Source organism: Bombus pascuorum, chromosome 2, assembly GCF_905332965.1.
Source record: "Bombus pascuorum chromosome 2, iyBomPasc1.1, whole genome shotgun sequence".
NCBI classification, from domain to species: domain Eukaryota; kingdom Metazoa; phylum Arthropoda; class Insecta; order Hymenoptera; family Apidae; genus Bombus; species Bombus pascuorum.
Window position 1 is genome coordinate 10,974,209 of NC_083489.1, and position 22,197 is coordinate 10,996,405.

The window sequence follows — 22,197 nt, forward strand, 5'->3', positions numbered from 1 at the left end:
AACTTACGAAAAGTTCGATAACCTGACAGAGAATATACGGTTCTCAGGACATCTGAAATTTCCTTGAAACGGCGACCATAACGCCACGGGACAAACAGTTTTAGGACAACCAGCCAGTTTATAACCAATACCATGGTGCGGTCGTAAAAACACCGGCCGCTAGAGCCGAGACTTTCCGATAAACCATCAACCGTGGCTACCAATGTTATCACGACTGTCGCGATTTCCTCTTTTTCTATCCTTCGCTTTGCCACTTTCGCGGTCTGACTTTTTCCCAGATTCTCCCTTCACGGTTATACCTACCGAGATAATAAATTTCGAGATTCGAGGCGGGTAGACACGGTCGCGCGACTCTTGGCCACTCGCGAATAGCGTTGCTCCTTTATCGAAGTCCGGTAAACAAGTCAAACCAGATTAGGAGCGTAAAGCGAGTACACCAGGAGAGGAGGTTTTTACTCGTTGCACGCGCGTTGGTCTTTCCTTTCTCGCGCGTACTCGCACTTCCGTCTCCGTACCATCGGAGGATAGAAGCAAAAGGACACGTGATGTGGATCGTAGCGAGAAAGGGTTGCGACAGAGGAGGCCGAGTACTTAGGAAAAGAGAACAAGGCGTTTCATCTTCTCGAGTGGGCCTCTCTGTTTCTTCCTCTTCCTTGAATTTCCACCGGATTTGGACTTTCTTGTAAACAAGCTCGCGAAAGAATGCGTTATCTCCGGGAATGGGCGACGCTGTCGCGACCAGTGATCCTTCGCCACTGGCTCTTTCTTGGCTCGTGGATTTTTGTGTATACAAAAGGAAGGAAAGAAAATGTAGAGAGGAAGGAAAAAGTAAGAGAAACAAACGCTGGGATGCGTCTTTCGTGACTCAAGATTTTTATATACAAAGAGGGCAGAGGGGAAAAAGAGACACAAAAAAGAAGGATAAATAGTAGAAGGACACGCGTAATTGTGAAACGAACTGGAATTCAATTCAATTCTATTTGCTTTTAGAGAGATGATGGGTTAAAGGGGTTTCGTCTAGGTGAAGGGCTTAAAGGCTAAGTTTCATCGCGATGATACGCGAACGATTTGGTAAATAACGTTTCCAGGTAATCGAGCGAATAAAACGCACGTTGCGATTAGGAAGACAATTTGCAGGGGCCGGTCTAAAATTGGAAGATACCGGCGGGAACGCTCATTGCCATAACAATGAGCCAACGACACGCAACGATTCCCGTCACTGGGGATCAGCACGAGGAATCGTCGCGTCGCGTCGGCGCGTTTCCACGTAGACCGAACGATCCTCGTCCATGCCGTCTAACGACCGTACAAATTGAACGGACGTTGCCGCATACACGGGGCCGGCTTAGCGAACTTCCTGAGTGCGCAGAAAACGGCCGACTGCGAAATGAATCGATTTCTCTGCCCGCTCTCGCAACACCTCGCTCCTGCTTTATCGTGAAAGGAAGTCGAGCATGTGTACACATGCTCTTGTACGCGCTCCTTTCTTGTCATATACTGTAGAAAATTCCACACTTATGTAAAAAATAAAAGGAAAGTAAAATCAAGTGGTAGTACATACGTATTTTTATGTTCCTGTAATTCAATAGAGATACTACGTTCCATTGATTTCATGGAATAAATTCAATTTTGAAATTAAACAAGCTTCGCACTATTCGCGATGGGTTTCTACAGAAAACTCTACCGAGATTTTAATTAATATTCCCATCTGGCACGATCCAATATTTTTTTCCCTTTTCAAGCAGGACCGATTTCTAAGCAAAGGCTATATTAATCCCGATCAATTCAATTAATCTATTATTCGTTCGATAATATCTAAAAACTTCGAACGAATTTCCTAAAACACAAAAGCCATTGTGCACGCTATATCAGATTCAATTACCAGCGACTAAATTTTGCCACCGTTTCCACCGCAGAGAGGAGAAGAAAACTACGCCAGTTGCAAACGAACTTAGTCACATTTTCGGATCCGCAATATCAAAAGCGATACGCGTTTCGGTCGATGGCTATGTACCTATCGCATACCTGTTACCGTACGTAACATCAAGGTACACGTACAGGTGTGTGTGCGCGCATACTGAATGCACACATATCTGCACGAACAATGGCCCGATCCAGGAGCATATAACGGCAACCGTGCCTTACGGCTCGCTATATGCGCCGGTGAATGACGAGCATTCGAGCGAATGGGACCAATCAGACTGATTGGCCGACCGGTATTTACATTTCTGCGGGCAAGTCTGCCTCTGCAGCCTGCCTCGAGCATCGCCAGGAGATTCGAGACCAGAGAACACCGAGGGCTGACTACCGGCTCCCGCGACGAGACGAACCGTGCAAACTGGAGACGAAAAGTCGTCGTCTCTCGACAACAGAGTACCTCTTGCGGGACCATTATTCCCTAAAACAAGCACGCTTTGACGCGACCGATCGATCCTTAATTAAACGGTGTAACTTTCACGAAAGCTTGCACACAGCCTCGTTTCGACCGGTAATTTTAGTCCGTGTTCACACGCCAGGTTCCAGGTTTCACGGTTTACGATCGTGGCCAAAGAAGTTGCTTCCCGGGGAAAGTTGGACACGGGAAGTTTGTCCGGAGGCTCGTTGCCGGAAGTTGCCGGTATCTCGCTAGAACGAGGCTTCAGCGAGAAAAGTTTTTCGGTATCTTCTGGCATAACGTTACATAGAGACGTCTACGGTCTACGGAATAGTTTATGGTCGTTGAGGTATGTATTATTCGTTACTTAGGAGAAGACATTTGAAAGAAATGCGGTGGCTGACACGGTGTTGTTGATAGATACGATGCAATCATAAAAATAAACGAGCGTTGACTGAAAATTGTATGTTTGCATATCAGATCATGCGAGGGGAGCAAAAGTGATATAAACCAGATATTCTTCTGAATTTAAAACAGTTACTGATTCCAATAATCTGTATCAATTATACAAAAGTATCGAGGGATTCACTTTTTCAAAACCCAGATAATATTTGTGCTCTCGCAATGAACATTCCAAATGTTTCGTGCTCTCATGTGTCTTATCGATGTCTCATATAACATCTTGCGATTTTTCTTGCCCTTCTGCTATTTCAAATGACGTCTTTTGCACGTAAAAGACTACTCACGAAAATACAATAGTAGTAGCAAGAATAGAAGTAGGGGATTTTTCACCGAAGCTATTCTATGTTTCGATGGAATTTAACAAACTACCCGATTCTTTCCGAACAAACGGAGAGGCAATTGGAAAACGAACATACACCCGGATGCGTTCAACGAGAGCTCGAGTGAAACGCGAACCGTCTGTCGCGTCTCGCTATACACCGTCCAACAATCGCACCGTGTCGTTGCAAACGGATTCCAAAAAAGGGCGATCACGAGGGAAGCGGAGTCCCTTTGAGGCGGCACCGTCGGGCTAATAACAATCGCCCTCGAACCACCCTCGAGCAAGGCCCGACGCGTTTTATCTCGCGACGAGAGGACGGCACACGGCAGAAAGAACGCGCGAGAGACGATCGTTTACGATACCCCCGGCGGAGAAACGTTCCGCTCCGAGATTCAGAGTTAATTGCGCTGTCGCCGCCTCGTGGTACGGTGTTCCGTGTCTCAACACCTTTTCCTCGCCTTGGGCCGCCCTTCCTCCACTTTAACGCGTATATTACGACTTCGTCGAAGTTTAGAAGTCGTTCATGTACGATGGATAAATATACCTAGATATGTATTAATTTCGTAACTTCATTACACAAGTATATGATTAATATTCGGTTGTTAAAAAACAAATGTCTTAATTCTATAAGTACATTCATTGCGAAAAGATGGTATAAATAATAGAAAATTGTAAGATTGATTTAGCAACGCTGTATATTAACTTCACTTTTTTTTTTTTACTTTTTAATTTATAAAGTCGATCAATCCGACTCCTGAACAACATATGTATTTTTCACTAAATTATGACTTTTCCTCCCTTTTACACCACTATCCGTTTAAAAAGTAGTGTTATAAATCTATTTCTGATACTTCATCCTGCAATTTACAAGTATTTATATGATTTTCTTATATGATAAAGTACCTCGTGAAAATAAGTCGTTTGTTTCTTGAAAAATTGTATAATCAATTTAAATCAATTTCATTGCTAAAATTGAGAAATTTACAAGAACTCGATGTAGCTTCTCGCTGTAACTGCCGATGCATTGACAAGCTAAGATCGAGCCTGAGAAAAAGGTCGTAGAATACACACTTCCGGATGACTGCAAGGCAAAGTCTGCAGTTGTAAGTAAGCAGACACTAATGTATACACACAGCGTTGCAGTGACGCGACGTCGCATAACGAAAACGATGCATCGGGACTAGCTAATTAATAACCGCGGGTAACAAGCAGCAGATGGAACGATGGCAGAAAGTTGGATAGCACAGACCCTTTGGCCACGGTCGGTCTGTCGACCGACTGGTTGGGACACACACCCACGCGCTGCCCATTATTGCGCACGTGTGGTCCGGATGGTCGCGTGCATGCTATTAGCAAAAAGGAGTGTCCCGAACACGTTACCGGTCCACACGGTAAAACAACTGTCCCCCTTCTTTGCAACGACCTTTCCGAGCGGCGGCCGTGAAAGGCGAGAATACACTCTCGAGCACCGGTTTCCGGTTCTGACACCCAAGCTGCATATCTCTGTCCCTCTTTCGAAATAGCTCCTCTTTTATTTCGACTGGCTGTTCATTAGGCCGCTAATTAACGCTTAGCGTCGGACGTGTTTGCATTCACGCCGTCCTGCTACAGAGAAAGGATCATCTCGTTCCCTTTCTTGCGTTAAGCAGCAGCTGAACCATTATGGTCATTCGGACATAGCCCGAGGTTCTTTGGACAGAGTTATGGATGACGATACACGTGAAGCTTCTAGATATTTTCGTGTCGAGGTGAGAATTAGATGTCTCTATAGCTACCTATAGAATTCATAGGTAATCATCCATTCAAACGAACTCTATTCAACGTAGCTTTGGACTCCACAGGCAAGACGAGAACTACTTTCTGTATACGTCTCAGAGAGACACGTGGAGTGATTCCTCGATCAAGGTTCTCATGAAGGTTCATCGAGGACCCGAGTTAATTATGAGAATCAGAGATACTGGTCACAGAATGGTCCGTGGAGCACGTTTCGGAGTGTTAACGCGCCGCGTAATAATCTCGCGTCCGGTTTTAATAACGTCGTACGGAGTGGCCGTTTCGCGAACTCCGTGAATATATTCAGGGACAATGTTATTCCAGCTAGCCATGCGGCCATATATCAGCAACGATTCTATGCGCGGTCGCGTGCGGAGTAATTACTTTTCGGTGCGCGGAGGCATCGCTCAAAAGGCAACATTTGCACGCGACGTAGAACCGACGTGCAGCGAAACGCACGCACGTACGTATACGCGCGTGCACTCGCGTACCCACACGTAGATACGTTCGCGTGTGTTATCCATGTAGAGAAGGTATAAAAAAAAGAACGAAAGAAAAAAAAGCATGCGGCTGCTGCCACGTTTCGAGGATCGAGGGCGACAATGGCTTCCTGTTTCATCCCTGCGGGGCGTCCAGCTGTCTGTCTGGACTATGGTTGCACGAATGAATCGTCCTCCGACTCCATTGTGCCCGTTTTCCAGTTTTGCGTCGGGATTGTTGCCTGCCATGACATCTTCACCGACCGATCCTTCATCATTTTAGCGTTCTGTTTTCCCTAGTCCTCTTCCCATCCTTTCGAAAAGTGACGCTTTTATTCGGCATCGTTGACTTTGGACGCTACCGTTGAAACCGTTCCATGGATTTATACTTCTGGCGGGCTGTTGTGACGAGCTGGTTCACGGAATTTTTTGGGGATTCTTTCGGTTCAGTTGTGAAAGCAACCATCAACTCTCTGTCATTTTTATATTACTTATGATTTATTAGAATATTAGAGAGCAAGTAATAGCACAGAGGTTGTTGATTGACATGCTGTCTTGAAAACAAGCTGTCTTCTTTGAGAGACGAATCACATAGATCAGCCATCTATCACTTTGATACTGATCTCTTAATACAAATTTTTCTTTGATTTATCCATCAGCAATGATTAAACCTTTTACAATAAAATGTAGCTAACGATACAAATAGGCATTGTATTTAGTTTGTTGTAGGTTAATTTTAAATATCGTAATTAAATATTGAAATCCACGTAACAATTTAAAAATCTCAATCGTCCCGCTGTTTACGTACCACGATCTCTGATGCCCTTACAAAATCTTCACCGTAAATCAACGAATTAAAGAAAAATACAGTACAGCCTACTTTCTCGTTTCCAATCTCCAAGAGGCTTCTTAAAAAGATAACGTATCGCATTGGATTTTTACGACAAGTCTCCGTTTCTCCTTCACTCCCTTTTTCTTTTTCTTTTTCGATAGCTCCACGCCCTGGATAATCGAACGAGTGTAGTCAGCGATATACCGACGTCCCGAAGTCATCTTTCAAAGGCAACCCCGCGACTCGATCCGAGCCCGGGATCGCCGTGTACGGGATGAGCTACGGCAAACGAGGTATTTCGAAAGGTTGGAACAGGGAGGCGTAGGCTGTTGCAGTTCGCGGACGCGTATACGTAATGACCTTACGCGGCGCTTTTTTACGATGCTTATCAAATGCAAATCCTTCTTTATTGCGATTGGTATTCTTATTACGCTCCTTCTTTCTCCGCTCGACGTCATCCGCACATTTCGCCACGGTTTCTTTCTTTTCCCCTGCCACGTCTTTTTCGCTTCATCTCCCCTACTCGCTGTTTCTTTCCTTTCCATAACAGTAACTCGACTTTTTCTGCTGCCTTGCGAGTAAGAGGATTTCAAACGTGGCCGCAACCCCTGCCACGAGACAAGATAGCCAAAAGAACGCGAACAACCACCTTTTAACTTCCCATTTGGATTACGCTAGCCGTGGTATGCTCGTGTTACATTATTTTTGCGTCTGTTCGCGCTATTTCTTCGTCCCACCGTGGAAAACATTAAAAAAGAAAAGAAAAAGAAACGGGAAAGAGGTAAAAAAATTCTCCTGGGGAAGGAAGGATAAGAAGAAGTGGAAATGTGACTAGGCGACATCGACCTTTTTTCCGCTGTCATGGAATAAATATTACGCCGCTCTTCGCGGTTGCCACTCCAACCGAGAATACCTACTTCTACCCAGGGTCTTCATTAAATGCAAACGCGACCATGGAACTCGAAAACCGTTTACTTGCCATTATTATGTTCGTCGTCCCTTGGAAGCTTGTACCAGAGTAGTCTGCACGACCGTGCGCAATTACGTCCCGTTATTTCCTGAACTCGCGCGAAACGTATTAAACGCCGTTTCCTCTTGCTCCTAGTTACTCTTCGTTCCGTTGAATCTGTCAGCCGGACACGAACGATCGTCAAGGAGGAGAAGAACGATCGCTCGGCGTATGCTTCTCCCGAGAACAGAAACGTCAATCGAAACCGATCGTTCGACGATAATTCCCTCGGATGATTGATCGATAGCGTAACAATAACGCGGGCGACAGCCAATGGAGCCCGTCGATTTATTTATCGGAGGCCATTCTCTCTACCTGTCCATGAATTATTCACCGCGACCCGCCGGAAGCATCCGTTCCAGACGTCAAATCAGCTACCTTACGCACCATATTGACTAGAAACAACGAAACTTTCACTTTCTCCAAGAAATCAACCATATCTGCAATTTATTTCAAATTCTCGTCCAATTCTGTTTAAAAGTGTACATTCTATACGAAGAAGCTGTTGATTCATAAAATTGAATATATCCTGACAATCTACGTTTCATTCTATATTTTCTGCTAGATTTATCGTTAAAGTTCGATAAAGAATATGCGTGTTCTTTAAGATACAATAGCATTCACTTCAATGATGAATACAGAGTAGAAAATGATAAGAAAAGATTTTCATATAAACGAGTGACACTACTCGAGCGAGGTTACTTTTGTACTTTATTAACCACGTTAGAAAATTCTTTGATCATTTAAAAAATGTTAGGTATTTACGTATATTCATTCGTAACGAGTAATTCGGTAGTATTACTTAATTGTAATTTAATTGTCATCATTAAGAACCTTGAAACGTAACGATCTCTACATTCTACTGTCCATTAGGAAAATGTTATGAAACATCCACAAGATCACATACGAGGAAGATCACCTCAGAAGCAGCTAGTATGCCGTGTCTCGGCGAAGAACAGGTGTATCGATAACATCGACGCGAGTATTGCCACAAACGATTCTATGAATCGTCCGGTGGGTCGATTGATCCGTGTCCAGCGACAAAACCGAGCAAAGGGTGAGCCAGATAGGTATACATCGAAGCATTTCGTGGAGACAGACGCTTTTTGGGGGGCTCGTATCCGGCTGGAATTTCAGCCGTGCCTCCTTCCACCGGGGGACGTCCGTCCACCGAGGGACAGAGGGGTTGTTTTCGTGCAAAGGCACGGCGTATCTGCGGCGTGCGGGCTGGTCGGTATCAAACTCCGCGTGCCTGGAATTCCCCCAGTAATTGCATCGCGTGGCGCCGCACCAACGATTGCATTTTTGGCTCGCGTCACCGCGTAAATAGGAAAACTCGTGTTCACGGCGCAACCCTCGCGACTCGAACACGTTCGCGTCTCTTTTTTTTTCTTTTTTTGTTTTTGTTCTTCCTTTGATGTCCCTCGAACGAGACACGCGAGAAAGATATACGTAGAGAAACGTCTCGGTGGTTCCGTGAGAGGCACCGTTTCTGATTTGCTACCGTTTCTCTACGTGTTAACGAGAACACCCCCGCGAACGAACTGAAGGTTCGAATTGTCGAACGAGACAAAGGTGAAGCCTGTTCCCCATTGTGCCGTGATTATACGGCTCGTGCAAAGTCGGGGCGTTAATTGAGGTTAAAAGGCTGATCTACACGGGAAGCTGGTTAGGAACGAAGTGTGAGGTGGCTACGATTCAAACTTTCTTTCCATCTGTGATTCAGCTTCGTTCACGCTTCGGTAGGTATGAGTCAGACGTTCCAGCTGGGCCTTTTTTTTGGCTCTTCATGGGATAGATCCTCTAATTTGAGACTTTTCTATAGTAGCATTTGCGATGAATCAAATATTTATTTATGTGGATATATAAAATATATCGACACACTTTTGCTATCGTATATCAGACGATATTAAGATATTTTTAAGTTGTGTACCAAACGTTTCAGATCCTCTTACAGAACAAGTAAATTTTTATATATTTCAGCATTGAAACAGAAACACTTTGTCGCATAAATAGATTTAGATAAAAGTAGTAAATCCAACAAACCGAGATGCTCTCTCTCTTTGCTACAATGTACTACATGTTTTTTCTTTAGTTACCGGAAAATCCCTACGACACACGCTACAAAAAAATATTAAAATATTTTTAGCGTTGAGCATCGAGAAATACGAACGAAATAATACTTGTCACTAACAAAATAATTAATAAATATGACAAAAGATATATAATATAATATAATAAAATAAATTTCGCTCTACTCCCCCCTCCCCCTTTGGATGTCTTCCTCGTGGAACGAATTCTTTTCATACCCAGTCCGGGTTAACATAGAATACGAATGGGGCAACGCGACGAGAACGCGAAACAATATTCGATCGCACGTTCCCGTAGCATTTGGACGTGTACAGACACGTGTTCATTTGAAACGGAACGCAACGTGAGCTCCAGCAGCACGATGGAGGGTAGAGAACGATGGGTCTCGAATTACTGGGCAAGCAGGACCGATCGTCACTAGGGTGATGACTCGAGGTGTCAATACGTTACTGCGATTTCGATGAACAATAGTATCGGGATCCACGAAACCCTACACCCTACCTATAGCATAAAGGAAGCTGAAGTGCTAATACGGCAAAACCCCATTTTTTTTATTAGATCGTTCGGTTAGATCGTCCACGAAATTGTCAGGGGTGAAATAGATTGCATGCGAGGAATCGTAACGTTTCTCTTCGAAATTCAATTCCAATTTGCTGAATATTTATTGTTTATAAACTAATAATCCTTTTGTTAGAATTTAATCTTGAAGTTAAGATTAATAATCTGTGGGAGACACAATGTTTGTGTTGAAATAATATCCAGTGATGTTTATTAAACAGAACTACAGAACCTGATGTATACAAGCGAGTGATATAATTAACAACGTATACAAGAATTGTTGATTGTTGGCCAGTTACTCTCAGACTAGACTTAGGCAGTGACCCATGATCCCTTAAATACTTTGAACCCCACTCTTTATACAGTAATGAGTATGACCTGTGTAAGTGTCCTGTTCAAATGCCTGTGTGGGTGTCTACGTAAGGATTTTGTGCCCATGCGTGAAATATCGTTGTATTCCAACACCTTTAATGAACAGAAACTAACATAACATGTAATTCAGGAGTTTTAGTAATCCTAAAAGTGATTTATAAATAATCTTCGTATTTCTATACATTTATAATAATTTAAAATGGAGTAGCCTTCATAATTTTCAATGAATGAAACAAATTTCTATGTAGATTCCACGTTTTTAGTTCTGTTTGCAGGGATGTGAAATTGCACAAAAATTTACAGTCAGTTTATAAAACACCTAAAGTTAACTCGGTTTTAATGAAGCGAACGCAGACAAAAATTTTAGTAGATAGAATCGATAAAACAATGTTCCGCACGAATGTTTTCCACGCCATCCTCGTCGATTTCATAGATCAGAAAAAACGTCTATGTTTTTGAAAGTTTGCACTATGGTTCTGACGATATATCGACATATTCCAACAAAGCTACGATCGAATATTTTGTCGTTTAATTCAAACAGTGTCTTATTGTTTACGTAGGGTCAGTATTCGTTGAAGAATAGAGAAGCTTCTTAATTTCAAGTCAAAGATATTTGCTGTTCGAAAAATCTCTGAATCGGAGCAACGCGAAACGCTGTTGTTTAAGTAAGGCTAATCTCCCTGAAGAGGGTCGATCCACGAGGCCGTTTCCTATCGAAGAAAGAAGGCAAAAGAAAGCAGGGAGTTTCGATCCGGAGAACCGTCGAACCGATACTCGACTCTTCTTCTCCGACAGGCTACCAGACTTGGAAACTGACGTCTTAAAAGTCCTTCGTTAGTTTCCCAGCCCACGAGACGAGAATAATCCGATCCGTTGCTTCCTCGTCTCGTTCTTCCTTCCTCCCTGTGGAACAGAATGTTATCATCGCTCCAGGGAAAAATGCGTATATTTCTTCCTCCGTCGAATAATAAAAATCAATCACGCATGAATTTCAGCGTTAACAGAGAAACACTTTGCTGCAGGGTATTAGGTTTAGGGGAAAGGAATACGTCCAACAAAGTGAAAGTATTAGAGAGAGCCTTTCCCTTCTTTCTACTACATGTTTCCCATTTATATACTTTCAAAGGCTTTTTTATTGACTCGAGTCATCTACTAGACTTGAACGGTACCTCAAGATCCTAATATCACTTTTTGTAGAATCTTCAGAAAGTTCACTCTTCTTCTCAATAGCAATTTGAGTTTCCCTAAGCTTCGAGCTAAGACATGTCGCGTTCACATTGATTAAAACTGTTCGCGAATACAGCGACTGCAAAGAAAACTTGCGCATACTCTTATTTTCCAATGAAACATTTTTTTATCAGATTCTACGTTTTATTTTCATAATACCAAATTTTTTGGATCATATGAAAGTATATACTATCAAATGATACGAAATTTAATATACTTGGATTTAATTAATTAGTATGGAAATATTATGATAAATGCAATGGTGTGCAAATACTGTTTTTAGCCATTATAGCTTGCGTATGTATAAATTATGAACAAAAGTAATATCATGTCCACATTGATATTCACGGACAGCTCACCAAAGAACAGAACAGATCGTTCGACGCATCATCTTCTAAGCGAACGAATCCGCTGTTCGTTACTCGCAAAATGTCTATATCGAATCTGTTCTAATCGAAAAACGATTTGCGGCGTGTCCAGGAATCATTCGCGAGTTCCAGTGTACATACAGCATAACACGATCTCGATCTCATCCCCAATGATACTTTGTAGGTGGCCGCTTAATGATACTTGAGAGGGTTTGGGAGGAATTATCCGCCGACGACCTGGGTAGCTTAATTGGGAGAACACCCACCCGGCAAGCGGGAGATCCGGATTCGAATCCCATAGCAGAGTAAGCCGACCCACCGAATATTTTTCTCCCTGCAACTTCAATTCGCAAAACTCTCAAACAATCCTCGATAGCGTATCGAAATCACGAGTCCTTCGACACGGCGTTCCTCTCCCTCTTCTCATTATCGAGTCAAAGAGAAGCTGGAAACGAGGGAAAAAGAGCGATGTGCGCGATTGCATGCACGCTTGATCGAGTAGGGAAACGAAGAGCCTCGTGACCGTTTCGTATGTGTGCGACTACAAGGCAGGACCCGATGGATATTTGCGCGGCAGTTTGGTTCGGCGTTACCCACACCTCCCACTACGTAGGTGGAGGAGGCAATAAAAATGCCGCGGCCAGAGAAAAGGGAGGCACAATGGAAACACAATAAGCAAGAGTGGATGACGATGCGGGGAATGAGACAAGAGGCCTGGAACTGAGGGGGGTTTGCTTCGCTCCACCGCTGCTACAATTGGCGGCGTCGGCGGCGGCGCGGCGGTGGCGTACAAGCCACGGTGGCGGTGCAATCTCATTCGCGCTCTCTCGCATCAGCGAGCACAGAGCGCACTCCAACTGCCTGAATCCCTTGTGCTTTCTGCACCTACTCGCTGAGTACTCACATACATACTCTCTCTCTCTCTCTCTCTCTCCTCCCATCTCTCTTTACCTCTTTCTCTTTCTCTATGCTGCATCGAACTCTTGCGCCTTCAGCGTCTAATCCCGAGGCTTGTCTACTTCTTCCCGACGACGCTCTAATCTCGCCCCTCGTTAATCATTCTGACGCGACGTTTTGTCGTGAAATCATGGTAGTTGGTTGCTTCGGGTGGAGTGGGAAATCGATCCTTTTTCAGGCTGCAGTTTTTGCTCGATTTCCCGGCTATTGGAAACGTTTTTGGAGTAATATTGGGCTTCTTCTTGTCGATCGAAGATTTAAGAGTTTTGGTGAAGGGAAGTGTAAGGCAGAGATGCGAAGTTCGTACACGACTGGAATTGTGAAAATGATTGTTAATTTGGGTCAACGTAACGCAACGTAGTCAACATAATCCTCGTTTATCTTCAAACGTCCGTTCATTCAACCGTGGATCAAATGGATTCAGCAGGAATATATGAACGACACGAATATGTTCCTCTTATTCGTGTCACTTTCCTAAGAAGCTTCCGGGAATATAGACAGTATGCTTGTTTTTGTAAATGTTTGATTACGTAATTACTAAACATTCTTGCCATTGTTTTGAACGTAGATATAAAAAGTGAATAACATTTTGAACGTAATCTTTCATCTTAATCGCTAAAATGATCGTCAGAAGTGTCTACAGAAATCTACTTAAAAAGAAATCCTGACGATGATATCACAAACACGACGTTTCTCCTACATCACCAAAAACAGTGCATACAATGTTTAACGCAATATGCCTTCTCTCGCGATAAACCTCGCTCTTTTACGTCTTGCATACGTCACACGGACTAAAACCCACTCGGAGCTTCGACTTCCATTCGCGTTCTTCGCGATTATCTCTAAACGAAAGTTTCTGGGTTCAAAGGCGTTTCGCTGTTCCAGGAACACGCCGGTGTACTCAGATACCGGCAGGGATCAGACGTACTCCGTTTTCCGCGCTCATAAAACCAACTTCTCGTTCCAGATACCCGAGAGCCTCGGTAATTCCGTACAATTCCCTCGTAGCCGTTATCACTCGGTGCGTGCAATACACCGAAGAGATCCCTTCATCGCGTCAGTGCTGGACTAACATCACCGTGGAACCACTTCTTTCCATTCTCCGCTGAAAGCCAGATAACGGCCGTGCCCGTGTAGTCATGCTCGTTTCCTCGTCGTTTTCTCTCCACCAACGCCGCCTGGTCGTCTCTGCGTATGTGCTCTGATCCGACAACTCGCGAACAGGTGGGTGTCGAGAAAAGGAGATAAGAAATAGCCGACTGAAATTCACGGACCGAGTCAAAACGCCGATAATGCGTCATCGTCCTCGCTTGAACGCGGTGTCGCGTTTCTATCTGAAGATCTCTCGGATTGTGTTTGGATCTTACGCGATTCATGAAGGAGAAGTAGGCGTAGGTACGAAAGTGAGAGAGAAGAAAGTTAGAATACTGAAGAAAGTAATGGAGGAAGTATGAGAAGATACGGTAGGTGGGAAAATATATAAGTTGCATTGTATAATTGGTTAGGAGTCAAAGTTGCTATGGACGAGCATTCAATTGAACGATAAAGAAATTAGAAAAAAGAAAAATTCGAAAATTGACGTTAGCAACGTATGGAATATATTCTATTTATTACGTATTATTTTGTCAATCATCACCAATAGTGTCGAACTCTATTTATTGAAACTCATCGAGGTTAAATAATTCATACGATAGTTCACCAATTTTTTCACTATCACAATCACTTACAGATAAGTAGGTTCAATTGACGGGAGTTTAGTCACTCGAGGATGAATTAAAATTTTGCTTCAATAAATAAAGTTCCACGATACTCGGTAAACTATAGTAAATATTTGAAAATGTAAGAATCTGAAATCTAGATCGATGCTTCGTGTTAATACTTTAGTTTAGAGGCATTGCTATATTTTTTGAGTGAACATGCGAGAAGAAAGGCGTTGAAAAATGAAGGTGGTGAACAGTGAATCATCAGGACATTGTGTTCTCTGTAACATTGGGGAGGACGTAACGCGTGCGAGACGATGACCAACATGAATGGTAGTACACAGAGAAATCGGAGCATAGATAAGCTGCCGTCACCTCCAACCTCCAGTCCGTTCACGGTACTTGTAGCAACAGCCTGCTGGTGAATGTTACGGTATGTAGAAGGGCTCCTGTGTCGTTTACACGGCCGGCAGTAAATTTAGATCACCGACACTCTCAACTCGTTACCCTCAAAGCCCGGCTGGAGGATTCATCCGTTTCGGCGAATTTTTCCAAGGTAATTTTAGAAACAGTCCGAAAGATCCTACCACTTTCTGCCACCGTTTCGTTAATCGTTTCAGGCAAATAGTCTCGCAACTAGTCTGAGAGACCATACTTTTGAAAACAAAAAGAAAAAGAAAGAAACGAAGTAAGGAAAGTCGAAGGAAAGAGCAAAGGAGGAGAAGGAGGTTCGTAATTGGCAAGCGAAACCAGGACTCCGCTAGCGGCTTCCAAACGATATTCTCTAATCCGACAGCGGACAATTATCTGGTCCGTCAGAGCAGGACTCACGAACAGCAGACAAGCGTGTACACTTGAGAAACGACCGACGGGACGGCTTAAATTTAGTAACTCCCTTTACTGACCGGCCACGAGGCAGCCGACTGTGTAAACGCGCGTTGATCGTAACGTAACTCTCGCAATCTATCCGGACGGTTCAACGCAGCCGTTTGTTATACCAGAGATCGGCGACGCAGACAGGATTGTTACGTTTACCGATGTTCGCGTCGTTGATGATTTGTTGCGCGTTTTGCATCTAAGAACGACAATGACGAAAAAGACGCGACCCTCTGAGACAAAGTGGAAACTTTATATAGTCGAACGTATATCACTGTCAGTACTAAACGCCTTATGTTAACCTATCTCTTTCATTTGTTTCTAACTGTAATTAATTTTACATCACGATCCAATTATTGCTCTAATAACGTTTAATTTGTCTCCCTCGTAAACTACTCTTGACATTGACGATCGACGAAATTCTGACTCGCTCTCGACTACAGTTAGCAACCGGTAGAGGGAACGTCATAATCTCGAGGCAAGAAGGCAAACAGGGAGCAAAGTTCGCGAAAACAGTGTCACGAGCAGGCTAATGTTCGCCTTTTACGCCGCGTCGCTAGTGCCTGCACGCGTTGACACTCGAGGAGTGGCGGTACAGCGCGGTGAAACTTCGCTCCAACGACGAGGCAGAAGCCCTAGAGAAAGTTTTATGATTAAGGAATTAATTACAGCGGGGATCCGCCAGTTTCATTAATGACCGATTAGAGAGATATCTCGAGTGTTTGGGATAAAGGAGCGTCTCTTGGTAACCTGCCGGCGAATTCCTCGATTTTCGACCGAGGCAAGCTCGTAATTTCGATCTCTCGCGTCGCTGAAACTTTCGCAGCTCGAAACTTTTCTTCTCGCACATCTCCTTTTTTCCTCCTGTCCTCCTACTCTTCTCTCTCTCTCTCTCTCTCTTTTCAAGAGTTTACAATCTGGAACGATGCTGGTAGTAAAACGAGAAATTCCGCGAAAGCAAGGGAGATGGTACGTCAATTGAATGTCTTCATGGTAACTAGTCCTTAATGAAGCAAACTTTTATTTTACTTTCCACTCTTGCAGACGTGCCCCTTCGATATCTCATAGAGGGAGTCCGTTATCCGTCCTATGTGCAAAGGCACACCCCATGGAAAGTTTGCTTTTCAGACTTTTCACGGATATATACATATATGTATATCTCTTTAATTTCTTCTCATAATAATCAAGGATTCGTTTGAAGCGTTAAAGTTCGTTCGTGTGGAGCAATTTAATTATATAACTTTGTCGTTGACCGTTCTTCGCTCAAAATTGTCTCATGACAATTATTACGTTTGCTTCGAAACTAGACAAATCTAATTAACTATGAAAAATATAAAAGTATCGTTTAACTCGATACTATCTAAAGAAAATAATTAATTTAATAAAATATTACAATTAATACAAACTTGATATATTCGACGAACGAATTCTTGACGAACGTTTTCTTGTCAAAGTGTCAATGATTTTTCTTATTAACGAAGAATAAATTGTAGTGTCTACTCGGAAGACGCTAATATAAGTGTTCTTACGCTTATAAAGTACAAATATATCAATAATTTTATTTAAAAAATGACATGTAACTTGAAGTACATAATTTACACAAAATGTTGAAATTTGATTAAAAACAAAAGGTGTTCTAAAACTGCAGAGGGAATGTAGATTCTGATTACAAAAGCAATTTAAACGTTGCCATGTTACGCGGGTTTTAACAGGTTAAAAGGAATTGCTTTGTTTTGCACTGGTCTGGTTCACTTCGTAGTTCATTCCTAGTTTACATTCATTCGCGGTTCTATTCGTTCGTACTTGTGCAATTACCAGCGGTGCTTCGTGGCTCTGATAAACCTCGGAGAGCCTGCGTAATTACAACCAAAACACGTACAACGCACATTGTCCCGAATTTTGGCAGATGTTGCTATAAACTTCTGCCCTAACACACCACGCAAATTATCATCGCGATCGATTCCTAGAATATCCTCTGTTCCTAAAACCAAATTAAACGCAATTCGATCACCGACGATATTTAATTAACTTGATCCGATTAATTGCACTCCAATATTCCTGCCTGCGATAGATTTGAATTCGATATGAACGTAAAATTACAAATCGAACAATCGAGGAGTTGAGACAGAAAATAATTTAAGTGAAAAAATTAAGATTTTAAATAGAAACAAATTTCATTTCTGATGACAACGCTGTGCACTTTTAACGTTTGCAATTTTTACATTTTTAAAGAAAGAGTAAATAGTGAAAAATGTTAGGAGGTAGTTAAATTTATCTCTATCTCTTTCAGGACCAAACTATTTTGGAGCTTTGAGAAAAATTTTCGTCCTATGAATTATTAATAATAGAAATTCATTTCTTATGAGACTTCTGTAAAGGAGATATAGTGCATTAAAATTTAACACCAGCTTTGCTGAATACATTTATCATTTAGATAATAGATAGCTTGATAGTTTGTTAGCATACAATATTATACGCACGCAATGTCAAGCGAAAGGATAACTTGTAAATCATACGTTCATCTTGTCCAACAGAAAGTTAGTTAGCATTTACAATAGATTTGAAAAGCTAAAATAAATTATTTTAGCATTGTATACCCTCTCTACGCTCTCACTCACAACTTCCTCGCTTCGTTCTACATAGAATTTATCTCCTAGCCCGTTAAAAAAATCATTTTCCATTTTTTCTCCGCTATCGTTTAGCATTTCCATCCCTCAATTCACATAGTTCCAAGTACACATTTCTTCAATCTATCTGTCAGAGTCTTCTCCTCGACTCGACGGGGTTAATCGACAAGCACAACCACAGATCGTAGAAGACAAAACATCAATAGAGATCGTATCACGACCGATTGATCCCTGTTAAGTAAGTCAACTTACGATGCGTCAGTTCAGTGACCCCCCGTCGATCGTTCGCTGGATAACGTTCGTTCAGATGATCGGTGGTTGGACACACGATTAATTAGTTTCGAGAGATGCGCGATAACCAACATCGACGAAGAAGATTCGGTCACGAAACTCGACCAGAAGGATCTCGCTGCTGGAACACCGTGTAAGACTCTGCTTAAATCGTCGATTGCTTTAGCGAAACAGATGATATCGAACTGTAGAGTCGATATATCACTGAGTTCCCGTGTTACGAAAAGAAAAAGAAAGCTGTACTCTTTAAATAAGACGTCAGCTGTCAAGCGAGAGAACGATAACAGATTCCAATGTAGCAGCATGAATCTACTTCGTTCCTCTAACTCGAACGATCACTCTTCCCTCGCTCGCTGTCTCTGCTGCTTAATTAATCCACCGTGAATTAAGCTGTCTTGTACCGACATCGCCTCAGTCTCATTTCGAACAATCCATGTATTTTATTAAACATAGTTTTTCGCGCCTATTAATTAACATACATGCGTTACATGACGAAGATGTCGCGTATAACATTTTGAAGTATCTTCTATCGATTAGTTAACTATTAACAGTTGAATACTAACGAAAAAAAGACATGGAGATCACCTTTGGAACGATGCCAGGTACATGTTATATACAAGTATACATTATATAAGTTTCCCAGAATTGACCTTCGTTCATCAATTATATGCATACACTAATCGGCTTTTAAAAAATATCAAACGTGAAGTTGGAGTGTTAGAACAAGCAGATTGTAGAAATGGGAGTAGGTAAAGTCCTGGGCAGAGAGCCGTACGAAAAAATGTTTAACACAATGTACTTTCTATCGAACACCAAAATAAAAATTCACATTCGTATTACAAGTTTACTCCCTTAATATCTCACATTTATATTTACAGAACCAGTTCCTTAATGGTGGTTCCTCTTTATTCATGACAACTGTCTATCTTTCTCTGACTTTGACGATATCTTCATCGCTTTGGAAAAGACTCTACTTTTGCTTTGTTAGTAAAGTAAATATCAGTCGGGAACGTTTCGAGCATTTGGTGCATCTGCTTCTCACGGTGCTAACAAAAGTGACGCGTCACCCGGGGCTAGACAAGAAGAGAGACTAGGGTGGATCTTGGCGAACGAGGATCCGGCCAATCGAACAGTCAGGTTGCAGCCTGCACCAGCCAGACAATTAGGCCACGATCTAAGCCCGTGACCGTTCGGATCCTAAACAAATAGGCTTACGATGATCCGTAATGGGATGACGGCGTGTCACGTGGTATCCTATAAATCCTTTTACGACTCGTACTTCTATTTACAGCGGGGGGTACAAAGGGTAGAGCCTGAGTCAGAATCCCCCGCCCGCTCTGTAGCGATCAGAGTATGAATACAACGACTTGGCAAATAAACCAATGGTAAATAAAAATTCTGCATCGTGCCGGGAAAGTGGGAACACGTGGAGTGTGTGCTCTATCAGAGAGGAAATCAATTCTGCTAGTTTCTTTGTAGTGTGTTTGTTATGTGTGTACATGTAGTTCAATGAACTTTTAACGTATTGATGTTACGATATTAATTTTTGGACAACTATTAATCTACGATTTGTTCGTAAATATTCTAAGTAAATGATTATAATTAAAATGGTATAGTGAGGATCAATAACCTACACATAATTCTGTTTCTATCTGAATAAAAATTAATATCGGTTTTGTAAAATCAGCCTCGTGTTATCAGCAAATATAAAAGAAAGAAATTTGATGCGTTGGTTCATGTTCTCCGTGCAATTCGAAGAAAGTAACTTCTTCGATATACCTCGCGCTTTTTACGGATATTACCATACTTTTATTTACCATAAAACACGAGTAATACCGATCTCTCTTTAAACAACCCATAAAATTTTCCATATCCTTAGGACATAGAAAAGATGGAACTATTAATCTCACGGCAATAAAAAGAAAAATCAATCCAGTGTCACCGTTAACGAAGCAGAAGACAGAAATCTACCCTGTCTATTCCGTTTAGCAGAGTTCCATTCTCGAAGTCTGTTTCTCCCTCTAACGCTGTGCCCCTCTATTTAGGGTGTATATACGTGGCTCTAGCCGTCAGTTGGCTTATGTCACTCGGGATTAGCGCTGTTTGGACAGAGGAAATTAACTACTACACCCGGAGTGCGCCATCTGCGTGGGCGTGCACGACATTGTGTCGCGGGCATCCCCCTTAAGATTTCGGGGCAATGTAATTCACTGGCGAAACCGATCCTGAGGGGGTCGTCGTCCGACCGGAGTGACATCGCCATTTCCGTGATTAGAAATGACCCCCAGAGTCAGTTCGTTTGACTCCGATTCGAAGACGTTTTCTTTTATGTACTACTACCAGAGTCGAATGGAAAATCGATAGCATTAACGCTCTCCGTTAATATCGTCGCTCTATGGGAATCCATGACATTATACCTATATCCGTCCAAATGCTATTAATCCGAATACGATCGTACTCAAACTAACGACCTTACCGTTCCAGAATTATATTAAATTTGAATGTAATCTCTATGCAATCGATCCTTCTCAATTAACATGTATGAGCTATTCCGAGCTAAATTAGTCAATTTCATTTTCTGGCAATTTTCCTAATTTAGTATCACAATATGTGAATAGCGATTTACCTTTTGGAAATCAAAGATCGATTTTAATGCATTTGATTATTTTGTCCGCTGCGTGGTTCGATATACGTAGCAGCTCTTAAGTGGAATTTCCTGTACGCGTCAGACATATACTTTTTACCGGAAAACGCGTTTGTACATAGAAATTTCCCGTCACTGTGCTTTCATTACAACGAAGCAACATTCCGTATCATATACTATGATACATTGAAGAAATATACTTCTAGATAGTTTCCAACTACTGTATTCGAGTCAGTCGTACGTGTCTATCGCTTACCGGAAATTCTACTTCCACGTGAACTCTCACCATTAAAGGAACGCGCACTAAAACGACATTTCTACAATCACCTAATCATCCTTTTCATGCATCTTCATACATCCTTTACATAAGTAGCTTCCGCTTTCCCAATATCTAAGATCTGCTATCTACCAAGTCCTCTTATCTCTAGCCTTATCACTGAAAGCCATTCTTCGCTTCCTTTTCCTTTCTCCCTATCTTTCATCCCTTATCGTTCTTCCATTCTTCCATCGGAGAGTGTCAAGGAGATTCGGTGCAACGAGGACAGGCTCCGTGATTACCCGGAGGCTGCACCTGCGGCGTCCTGGCCCCGGAGGTGGTCACGTAACCGATCATAAATAAGGATGCAGTCTTGTTCGTTGATCGATTGTGTAAATAAAGATCACGTCCCACTCGACCTGGTCTCTCTCCGTACGCATTACATGCAAGCAGCAATCCCGCTGCTTCGATTATCGTCGAGCACGCAGGCAAGGCGCCGAAGGAATCTGAACGCTGCGCTGACCGAACCGGACCAGACTGAAAGCTACCAGCGTACTCGTGCAAAGGAGGAGAAGCCGCAGGTCGTGGTGCCCCAGGTAAGATTTTCGCACCCGGCGGTAAGCTCGTTAGCGAGAGATTGCGATCAATGACCGAAGATGAACGCGTTCGTACGGCGCGAACTGAGTAACGCGTGTTGTTCGACGAAGACCATCGAACGGTTCGATAAAAATGTGTAAGAGAGATAGGTAGAGGAGATCGAAGTTGTTTTGCAAGCGTTGCCCAGCGGTACACTGTTCGGCATGCTCGTTAGCGCCGGTCTTTCGCATCGATGTCTCTCCTCTTTCTCTCTTCGTTCGTCCGTTCCTCCTCCTCGTTCCTGTCCCCGATCTCCACCCCTCTTAATACGTGTTATCCGTTACCACCGTAGGTGGTTGCGCCGGTAATTGCGTTCACACTTAACCACCTCGTGAGGGATAAC

The 22,197-nt window shown here is 42.7% G+C and overlaps 1 protein-coding gene and 1 long non-coding RNA gene across 2 annotated transcripts in view; one reads left to right on the forward strand and one right to left on the reverse strand.

Annotated features, from left to right (window-relative positions):
- Positions 1-22,197, reverse strand: part of LOC132916485 (discoidin domain-containing receptor 2-like) — a 135,039-nt gene that overhangs the window by 57,602 nt on the left and 55,240 nt on the right. The window lies entirely within an intron of this gene.
- On the forward strand, positions 2,117-5,966 carry LOC132916231 (uncharacterized). Its single transcript, XR_009660047.1, has 3 exons — positions 2,117-2,723; positions 4,302-4,906; positions 5,000-5,966. It is a non-coding gene; the product is annotated as an uncharacterized LOC132916231 (long non-coding RNA).